At 42.1% G+C, this 11679-nt stretch overlaps 1 pseudogene; it reads left to right on the top strand.

Moving 5' to 3' along the window:
* Nucleotides 1–388: 388 nt before the first annotated feature.
* LOC149173246 (kinesin-like protein KIN-14L pseudogene) lies at nt 389–8875 on the top strand (annotated as a pseudogene).
* The last annotated feature ends 2804 nt before the right edge of the window (nt 8876–11679 follow it).

The following is an 11679-nucleotide window of genomic DNA, read 5'->3' on the forward strand; positions in this document are numbered from 1 at the left end:
ATGGTGATTAGGAACTGGTCATGGAAAAGCCACTGGACAAACTAGAAATTGCATCAGAAAAAGTAGCTAACCTGGAGTTGCAGTTGGCAAGCCTAAAGGAGAATCTCAAATTATGTGAGAAATATAGAAAAGATGCAGAAGAAAAGCTAGCTGAGGTTGTCAAGCAGGGTATCGAGAATAAGTTGAATTTTGCAGAAAAAGAAGAGGAAATTGCTTGTTTAAGGAAGGAATTGGATTTTTGTTTGAGGAAGGAAAATAAGTAGAAATATGCTACCATAAGGGAAATAACTTTGACCCGGAAGTCAAAGGATACAGGTTTCAAGAGATTAGCCATTTCAGAAGATATCTGCAAGAAAAGAATGCTACAATCATGAGACTTAAGAATAATATGGTTGCTATGGAAGAGAAGGTTTCAGAGCTGAAGAGACTTCTGACACCACTATCTTCAAAATGTAACAGTGAATATTCCCTTCCTCTGGTCATGTCATACAGTCCTCTTTTGACATGGCCATACCTTCATCACTTGAGAGTTCATAGAAAGTTTCAGGTTTGAAAACTAGTGAAGATCAGTATTTGGCTGTAAATGAGTATGTGAGCTCATCTTCCCAGGGATATAATGAGACACATCAGAGATCTTCGAGTCAATCATCTGCATCGTCTCCTATTAATAGAAAGTTTAGGAGGAACTCCATAAAAACTCAAGCCCACGAAATAACAAGTTACACTCCTTAAGCCCACGAAAAGTCAAGAATTTCGGAAGTGGTAATGTTCTTTTTGGAGTATATATTAATGTGATCCAGGTGGATATTGGTGGCCACCTGCCAAGTCCACCTGGACCCCCACCATTGTCTTTCTCAGCATTTTCAGTTTCCTTAATTGTAGCACAACTTACTATTTTTAGCATTTTTTCGGGTCCTAAACTTCCGGAGCCGTTTTGAGGCCTTAAACGATGTTTTTTGGGGAATCCAGGGGCAACATCGGTCCATGGAATGGACCGATGTTGCCCGTTCCAACAATGATAGTGCTCGGATAGATCTTTCTAATGAGCTATTGTACGCGTCAAACAGAGATCATATGCCAAAGTTACGACCTCGGGAAGTTGATGTACCAATTTACCCCCAAACGGGGCCCACAGTTTGGCGTTTCATCTCCTAGGGTTAGGTTTTGGAATGTTAAGGGTTTTCCATTGTTTCTCAACAATAAATAGGCCTTCGAGCCTCATTGTAACACAGTTCAGAGGCATGTAGCCATCACATCTCTTCTCAGAGATAAAGTACCATCGCCCTAGCTGGGTTATTTTCCATTTCTGGTTGTAAGCATATTTCAGTATTTTTCCATTAATGAAATGAAGTATTATTTCCGCTGCATCTTTGTGTATATGGTTATCTCTGTAATTTGTTGCGTTCTTGTTTAAATCCGGATCAGTGGTATCAGAGCGGTCTGCTTTTTCTCTGTTTTTCTTTGCATGTCCCCAACAAGGTTGGGATATAAGGAGTTAGGGCTTGAACTGGTTGAACCATTGCAAGACCAACCTCGCAAATCTCGACGGCCTCCCATGGCGGACGGGAAGAAAGACGAGGGGGCAGGAGATCCCATCAAAATCTTGCTCGAAGAAGCCCTCGAGTGACAACGGAACGTGATGATGGACAACTTTGCCCAGATCCTTCAGCGGCTACCCAGAAGCAACGCATCGGCTTCCAGCAGCTACTCTGGAAACGCCACACCCTTTAAGGTACAAGTTAATTTTGAAATCCCCATATTCGAGGGTCAGATAGACACAGATGCCGTAGATAAATGGTTAAATCTGCTAGAGGGTTATTTTTCTGTTCATGAATTTTCGAGTCGGGAAAAGATTGTTTTTGCTCTTCTCAAAGCAGCCCCCCACGTCAAGGACTGGTGGGAAACCTACTGCGAGCAGAAGGATGAAAGTACTGGCTCACTATTTTCAGCCGCACCCACCTGGGATTCGTTCCGGGATGCCATCAAGGAGCAGTACTACCTTGTCTGAAGCTATGAGGATGAATACATAAAGTGGACCACGCTGCGGCAGGGAAGGGACCAAGACGTGTCGGAGTTCACCAATCTTTTCCATACCCTTCGCACAAAGTTGGGTATCAAGGATTCAGAGCAACATTTGATACTCAAATACCGTGGCTGCCTGCACAAGTACATCCAGGAAGAAATACAATTCCTAAACATCCCCTCGCTCGGCGCAGCATACCGATATGCCGTCAAGGTCGAGCAAAAGTTTAAACAAAAGAAGCGAGACTTTGGATCTGCGAATCCAAAGCAGGGGAAAGGTGCCCCTAAACCACAGAACAAAGGACAAAGCCAAGGCGGGACAGCCCAAGACAACCAGCCGAAGCCACAAGCAAAGAAAAACACCGCGAAGCCGAGAAAGGACACTGGAAAATGGTGCGAGTTCCATAAGAGCTCCACTCACAACACAAGTGAGTGTCGGGCCAAGCAGTCACTGGTGGCTGAGCTAAAGGTTTCAGAATCAGATGCATGTTCCGACTCTGAGTCAGAACCCGATAAGGGGTATGAAAAAGGGAAGCAGATCATTGATGCGGATCCCAACGCCACTGTTGCTACCGCAAAGATCCAGAAAAATGAACCCGAAGATCCAGAGGAGGAGGAGCGTCTCTTCCACTCCCAGATGTGGGTAAAGGGCTCCCCGATACAGTTCATTGTTGATAGCGGGAGTCAAAAGAACCTCATTTCGGCAGAGGTCGTGAAGCGGTTGGGCTTACCGACCACAACACATCCACAACCATACACCATTGGGTGGCTTCACCAAGGACGAGATCTTCGCGTGAGCCAGCAGTGTCGCCTTCCATACAACATCAAGCCCTTCACGGATGAGGTATTGTGTGACATTGCTCCCTTGAAGTTTGTGATGTATTACTAGGACAACCATACTTGTGGAAGCGACATGCTGTGTATGAATCAAGGCCCCGTGCTGTTATTATTACATTGGGAAATAAGTTGTTCAGGATACCAGAGGTAGCACCACCTGCCGCCATCTCTTTGATTACTGCAAAACAATGCAGTAAGATCATTTCCAAAACCAGGAAATTTGTTTTCCTGATGATACGCCCTCAAGGAAAGAAGAAGACAGTGGCCGCGGCCTCCAAACGGGGTCCCTCTGCACGACAACTACAGATGGACAAGATTGTGGAGGAGTACGAGGACATCTTCACCTCCCCGGCAGGGGTTCCTCTGCACTGTCAAGTCAAGCACTCCATCGATCTGACCCCAGGTGCGCCGCTACCCAATGGACCAATTTATCGGCGCTCCGTTCTGGAGAACGATGAAATCAAGAGGCAAATTCAGGAGCTCCTGAAGAAAGGTCACATCCGTCCGAGTTCATCGCCCTGTGGGAGCCCGATCGTGTTGGTACAGAAGAAGGATGGGACGTGGAGACTCTGTATTGACTATCGGGCGCTGAACAAGATCACTGTCCGTAATAGGTACCCGATCCCGCGGATTGATGACCTCCTAGACCAACTAAAGGGGGCGAAATATTTCAGCAAGATCGATCTGAAGTCAGGATATCACCAGGTACCAATCGAACCCTCCGATGTGTGGAAGACTGCCTTCAAATCCAAGGAGGGCCTCTTCGAATGGTTGGTCATGCCTTTCGGATTGACGAATGCTCCTGCAACCTTTATGAGGCTAATGGATGACATCTTGCGGCCATTCACCAACTCCTTTGTAGTAGTATACTTGGATGACATTCTGATCTTCAGCCAGAGTTGGGAAGAGCACCTCCACCACATCCGACAGGTTCTCCAAACACTGCGGCAACACAAGCTATGTGCCAATTTGGAGAAATGCACTTTTGGCATGACCCAGGTTCAGTATCTGGGATACATCATTGATGAACAGGGGGTGCATGTCGATCCAGCCAAGATCCAAGTCATTCGGGATTGGCCCTCTCCAACCACTCTAACAGAGCTCCGCAGCTTTCTAGGTCTTGCCAACTTCTACCGCAGGTTTGTGTTGGGGTTTTCTCATATTTCTTGGGCCTTGAGTCAAGTCACCAAGGGCGGGGCGAAAGCAAAATTCTTTTGGTCTGAATCTCAACAAAGGCATTCAGGGAGTTGAAGGATCGCCTCTGCACGGCACCAGTGCTCGCGTTACCAGATTTACAACAACCATTTGAGGTCGAGACAGATGCCTCTGACTATGCTATTGGGGCAGTCCTTACTCAACATGGACATCCAGTGGCATATCACAGTGAAACACTTTCAGACACAGTCCGGAAGTACCCCACTTATGATAAAGAGATGTATTCCATTGTACAGGCCTGCCGACAATGGAAGCATTACATTTTGGGGAAGGAAACGGTCATCCACACAGACCACCGACCTCTGCAGTTCATACAAACCCAAGGGAAATTGCAGAATGATCGCCATCAGAAGTGGTCTACATACCTGCAACAGTTTCACTTGAATATCAAGTATAAAAAGGGCAGCACCAATAATGTTGCAGATTGCCTCAGTCGACCACCGATCATGGCGCTAACCACCGTGCTCAACTCTTGTGGGCACGAGACTTCTGATTGGCCACTTCTCTACAAAAGCGACCCAGAATTCGGCCACACATACCAGACACTCTTGGAGGGTCGGCATGTTGCAGATTTTCACCTCCAGGATGCCCTATTATGCCACCTCGGTCACCTCTGTGTTCCTTCAAGCGAGCGTGCCAAGATGATTTGGGAAGCACACTACAGTCGGGCTGCTGGGCATTTCGGGGTCGAGAAAACAGTGGCAGTACTGCAAAATTATTTCTATTGGCCGAATCTTCGACAGGATGTTGGGAAGTACATCCGATCATGTACTGCCTGTGCCATTGCCAAACCGACCATTAAGAAGCATGGCCTCTATACCCCGTTGCCTACCCCTAGTCGACCTTGGGAATCCATCTCCATGGATTACATGTCAGGCCTTCCTTCCACTAAGCATGGAAATGACTGTGTTTTTGTGGTCGTCGACAGGTTCTCGAAGATGGCCATTATGATGGCCTGCAAGAAGAATATCACAGCAGAAGCCACTGCTAAACTCTTCTTTGAACGAGTGTGGGTGCACTTTGGGATCCCACAGTCTATCATCTCAGATCGGGACAGTCGGTTTCTCAGCACATTTTGGTCCAGTCTCTGGTCAATGCTGGACACCAAACTCACGAAGTCCACAGCCTTCCATCCTCAAACTGATGGCCAGACAGAGGTTGTCAACAGGATGATTGTGCACATTCTGCGCATGTATAACTCAAAGCATCCACGCACATGGGACGAGAGCCTCCCCTATGTTCAACACAGCTACAACCGAGCTCTTCACAGCTCCACTGGCCATAGCCCTTTTCAGGTGGGTTTGGGATTCCAGCCACTATGCCCCATTGATGTGGCCATGCCCCTTGCAGCTACTCACATGAATTCAGCTCATGTCCAGTCAAAAACAGATAAGGCCACCAGCTTCATTGAGCGCATCCAACATATTCGCCAGCAGGTCCATGACATTCTTGAGAAATCAAATGCCAAGTACAAGCAGCGACATGATCAACACCGGGTGCCACACAAGTTTCAGGTGGGCGACAAAGTCTGGTTGCATTTGCAAAAGGAACGCCTTACTGGAGCCTATCGGAAATTGAGACCACTTTGATATGGTCCTTACACCATTACTAAGGCTATGGGAGACAATGCATTTGAGCTCAGCATTCCCCCATTCCTTGGCCTGCACCCAGTGTTTAATGTGGACCGCCTTCGGCCATACTTTCCACCATTGCTAGACACATCCGACATTGCAGAACAGCTCAAACCCACAGAATTAAATCCAGATTGCATGGAACAAGCTGCAACTGATCGTATCATGGACACACAGATCAAGAACACTCGCCAACAGAATATCCAACTGTATCGAGTTGTCAAAGCAGGCCAACTCCTTCAGCAGGGCAAGTGGCTCACCAGGGAACAAGTTCAGCAGAAGTTTCCTCATCTCATGGAGGAGCTCAACGCAATGGGGACCATTGCTTCCTAAGGGGGGAGGAATGATCCAGGTGGATATTGGTGGCCACCTGCCAAGTCCACCTGGACCCCCACCATTGTCTTTCTCAGCATTTTCAGTTTCCTTAATTGTAGCACAACTTACTATTTTTAGTAGTTTTTTTGGTCCTGAACTTTCGGAGCCGTTTTGAGGCCCTAAACGACGTTTTTTGGGGAATCCAGGGGCAACATGGGTCCATGGAATGGACCGATGTTGCGCGTTCCAACAATGATAGTGCTCGGATAGATCTTTCTAATGAGCTATTGTACACGTCAAACGAAGATCATATGCCAAAGTTACGACCCTAGGAAGTTGATGTACCAATTTACCCCCAAACGGGGCCCACAGTTTGGCGTTTCATCTCCTAGGGTTAGGTTTTGGAATGTTAAGGGTTTTCCATTGTTTCTCAACAATAAATAGGCCTTCGAGCCTCATTGTAACACAGTTCAGAGGCATGTAGCCATCACATCTCTTCTCAGAGATAAACTACCATCGCCCTAGCTGGTTTATTTTCCATTTCTGGTTGTAAGCATATTTCAATATTTTTCCATTAATGAAATGAAGTATTATTTCCGCTGCATCTTTGTGTATATGGTTATCTCTGTAATTTGTTGCGTTCCTGTTTAAATCCAGATCATAATGCAAACTTGAGGTCAAGGGTTTTGATGCTGGAGGTCTTGAAACATCTCCTAGAAGGCACACTTCTTCGATTAAGAAAAAGGGCACATACAGTGACAAGAAATCATTCCGGTTTGAGGATAGGTTTGGAACTAGTACATAGTTACTACATCCCTTTTTTTGAAGATGGCAAAAGAAGAAGAAAATGAAATGTAATACACTGTAAATGATTCATGTTATAGGAGTGTTCGAAGATGCATATATCTCCCCAAATCAACAACCATCATCGTCAGAGTCCCCATCTATGGAACAATGCCATCCTTTGAATACATTTTTATGGGATGCAGCAATAGATTAACCAAAACGTATAGGAATTTATGGAAATGAAACATACAAAGAATAGCTTGAATTAAGAAAATAAGAGTACTCAAATGTGAAAATTGCTCGAGTTACACGGCATTTGAGTGTACTTGTGGAGAAAGCTCGCAAGCTAGATCAGATTGCTCTAGAAACTTAGGCCAGAATCGCTCCATTGGTCTCAGAAAGGAAGAAACTATTTAATGAATTAGTAACTATAAAAGGAAATATAAGGGTATTTTTCCGTGTTCGCCCTCTGTTTGAGGATGAGGGTGTACCAGCAATAGAATTTCCTGATGATTTTACGATACGTATAAATCTTGGTGGTGATCCTGTTACAAGTTCTAAAAAGGATTTTGAATTTGACAGAGTTTATGGACCTCATGTTGGCCAAGGGGATTTCTTTCAAGATGTTCAGCCTTTAGCACGGTCTGCTTTTGATGGATACAACGTCTCTGTATTTTCTTATGGCCAAATGGGCTCTGGGAAAACATATACAATGGAAGGTTCAAGCCATGACCGCGGACTTTATTTTAGGGCGTTTGAGGAGCTATTCGATTTTTCTAATGCTAACACATATTCTTCTAAATTCGACTTCCATGTTACAATGTTTGAGCTCCACAATGAGGAGGTTCATGATTTGCTTTTCAACACCAGTGGAAATCCCTCAAAAATATGTATGGGTCCGACAAAGTTTTCTGTTGAACTTGTACAAGAAAAATTTGAAAATCCAACTAACTTTTGAGTGTGCTAAACTTGGGAATACAAAATCGAGGAATGGATGCCATGAATGTTTGAAGAATGGAACTATTCTCATTCGGTTGTTACAATTCATATACAACTGGCTAGCAGCCTCACTGGGGAGTGCCTATATAGGAAGCTTTCACTGGTTGATTTAGCTAGAATTGAGTGTTTTCCTAAGGAGGAAGCTAATGGGGACTGCCTCAAAGAGTTGTTGCATGCAAATAAATCATTGTCTACGTTGGGGGATGTTTTAATTGCTTTGACATCAAAGAAGGACCACGTACCTTATGATAACTCAAGGCTCACTCAAATGCTCTCAGATTCTTTAGGTGGTGATTCCAAGACTTTGATTATTATTAACGTGAGTCCCAAACATGCAGAAGTACATGAGACAATATCGTCTCTTAATTTTGCTGCAAGAGCTCGAAATGTTGAACTGAGTCTCCGAAATCATGATACCATAAAGAAGTGGAGAGATGTGGCAAATGAAGCTCACAAGGAGATATATGAAAAAGAAAAGGAAATTTCAGAGGCAAGGCAAGAGGTTATGCGTTTAGAGAAAGCACTGAAAGAGGCAGATGATCAATCTCTTCTCTTATTCAACGAAGTAAAAAAAAAATCTTGGAAAGTTGCATTTGCATTGCAGGCAGATTTAAAGACAGAGAGTGTAATGCTACAAGAGAAACAGAAATATGAAGAAGAACAAAATGCACAACTAAGAAATCAAGCAGCACATATTATGAAGGTTGAATAGGACCATAAGATCCAGTTGCAAGAACTCACAACTGTGATTCAAATTCTCGAGACCAAAGTTAAAGAACTGGAAAATAAGCTTGCTAAAGCTCAGGCTACTAAGACAATTGAAGGTGATGATGGTCATTGGAAGAGTGATTCAGCAAAAAGAAAATGGTAATTTGGTAGCCAAGAAGCTAGAGGAAGAACTTGCCAAAAGGGATCAACTTATTGAGTGTTTGCATGAGGAGAATGAGAAGCTTTTTGAGCGGCTCACTGAGAAAAGTTCATCAGGAGGCCTAAAAAAGGTCGCAAGGAAAGATTCAAGAGGATATGATAAAGATGAATGTGGGTGTGATGAGTTTCTTATAACCAAATGATGTAAATTTTTTTTTTTTTTTTTTTTTTTTTTTTTTTAAAGGAGGTAGGCTTCAAGGTCCATATTTTGAACCTAGGCTCTGATACCACATGTAAGGTCCCCTCCTAGGGTCCTCTACCAGATCTATATTCTCTAATTTTAAATGCAATAAAAGGGCAATAATTTATTTTCTGACAAGACATTTAAACGATGATAATTTACCATTTAAAATCTAATTCCTACAATTTAAATAGTGAACATTTCATTTCAATCACTTACATGAGTAATCTATGCATAGAGAAATACCTGTACCGATAGCCCGGTGGAGATGCCCTTGAGTTGCTGCTCTTGCTAGAACACTCATCTTGACTATCGACTGCATTTACCTCCTAGCCATCTAGGCAGTAATTCCTAGCCCAGGAAACCTCCACAAGTTCCCTAGCCCTCTAAGCCCAAGTCCAACCAGATGTAGTGTGTCCAAGATGAATAATACTCCCCTCCTCTCTCTCAAACAATTCCTCCAAAACCACAGCCAAACCAAAACCAAAAGCAAGACCAAGCATCCACTTCCTCCCCTCATCCTTCCCCTTTTATGCCCCCTTCTCTTCTCCACCTCAACCACCTCTCATTAATGTCATAACTTCTCCCTCATCCTTACATTTGACTTCTCTTCTCCCAAGTAAACATGAGATGACATTTGGGAATGTGATATGAATATAAAATTGGGTAATCAATTGGAGAGGACCATGTCTTCTTCCAAGTAAATATTTTGAGGATGAGAGATGAATATATAAATTGGTAATTAATTGGAGAGGACCATGTCTTCTCCCAAGTAAATGTGAGAGGAGATTTTTGAGGATTAGAGATGAATATATAAATTGGTAATTAATTGGAGAGGACCATGTCTTCTCCCAAGTAAATTTGAGAGGACATTTTGGGAATGAGGTATGAATATATTTATAATTTGGTAATGAATTAGAGAGGACTATGTCTTCTCAAAATTTAAAAATTTGGGGATATATATATATATATATATATATATCAGTACAAAATTTACAGTTTCACCAATGTAGGTATGTACCAATATTTCTTGATAATTATAAGTCCATATTTGAAGGAAATTTAAACACTTAGTAAAATTTGCAGGATAAGATTAAATAGGGCATTACATTTAACATTCCATTGATAGAAGAACCAGAGGAGGAGTTAGAAAACCCAATTTTGGAACCTTATATTAGCTCTGAGGAATCTACAATGGCGGGAGAAGAGGAAGGAGTACATAATGTGAATGGTGAAAGACCTAGGATTGGAGGTGGAAGAGGTGGAGGAAGAGAAAGAGGAGTTGGTAGAGGAAATCCAAAACCTTTTTGATTTCCCATCTTTGATGAATATACCACAACCACAATGAAAAATATATTACCCTCTATTCTCCCTAATTTCCATGGATTAAGAAATGAGGATCCTAAAACATTTCTCTTTGAGTTTGAAGTCTTGTGTAGATCCTATGACTACTTGCTTGATACTCAAAAGTTGAAATTGTTTCTAGCCACTCTTAAAGATGCAACAATAAAATGGTTTATGGGCTTAGGAGCATATTATATAAGAACATGGGAAGAAATGAAAAATGTATTCTTAGAAAAATACAAGGATTATTGTATGCCCCATAACCTTAAAGATGAATTCTTAAAATGATGCAAAAAGAAGATGAAAATCTTGAAGATTTTGTTGAAAGATTTTCTTATATTATAAAAAGGGCTAAAATGCATAATCTAGATGAAGAAACTTTGAAAGCTCTCTTGTTGAAATCTATCAATGATGAGTGGATATATATTCTTAATTTGATGGGTAAAGGAGATATTTATGAGTTATCATTTGAAGATATTTGTGAGTTATGCATACACATTTCAAGGGGAAAGGCAAGAACTGGGAAAAATCTAAGAGATCCTGCTATGTCTAGGATTAATAAATTTGCAATTGGGATAGTAAGTAGGGTTGAAATAGGCAATTATTTTGAAAATTCAAAACAAATATTTTGGGGAGTCTTAGTGAACGAATAGATACCCTTAAAATACAAAACAAACAAAAGGCTAAAAATGTTGCATTATCTATCTTTTGTCCAAAATGTAGAAAAAAACATGCCTTGAGAGAATGCCACCTTAACTTAAAAAGTGTAGAAACTTGTGTTATATGTGTAGAAAATCATGATACAAAGGAATTTCCTTCAATACCGGGTCTTAAAGTTGTTTATCGAGAGGAAGTAACGCCAAATCAAGTAGAACCTCTTTGTTTTATTGCTAAGAGACCACAGAAAGATCCACAATCAAATATGATTCAACGTTTTAACACTCAAACATATGCACAACCATCACAAAATAATTGGATTTAACCCAAGCCTTGGCAACCTTGGCCTCAATCTTGGGCACAAGAATGGAAAAATCCTTATGGAAAGTACCCTCAATATCCTCAATTTCAACAACCTTACCCTTTTTTCCACCACAATATTTTCCTTAGCATGTTCAACCCTCTCAAGCTCAAAATTCAAACCTACAACTTTCATTACCATTTCCACAAAAGCCAATCAATTACGTGCTCATCCACTTCCAAATCCAAATAATAAAAACTAACACTCTGTTTACAACATAAAAGGGCATAAGTTCCAAACTTACATGATAACTCTATTAGATCTAAACAATGTCCAACTTAGATCTGGTAGAGTATTGGAAAAAAAAATCCACCATCTGTTGTTATCCAGGAATATGAGAAGGATGACCTCTCTGAGAAAGAGACATCTCTTCATCAAGAGGAAAATACTCAAAAACAAACCAC

The sequence above is a fragment of the Pinus tabuliformis genome, chromosome 4_2 (genome assembly GCF_031772625.1).
Source record: "Pinus tabuliformis cultivar Carrire ecotype Pingquan chromosome 4_2, CPIR1, whole genome shotgun sequence".
Taxonomy (NCBI): domain Eukaryota; kingdom Viridiplantae; phylum Streptophyta; class Pinopsida; order Pinales; family Pinaceae; genus Pinus; species Pinus tabuliformis.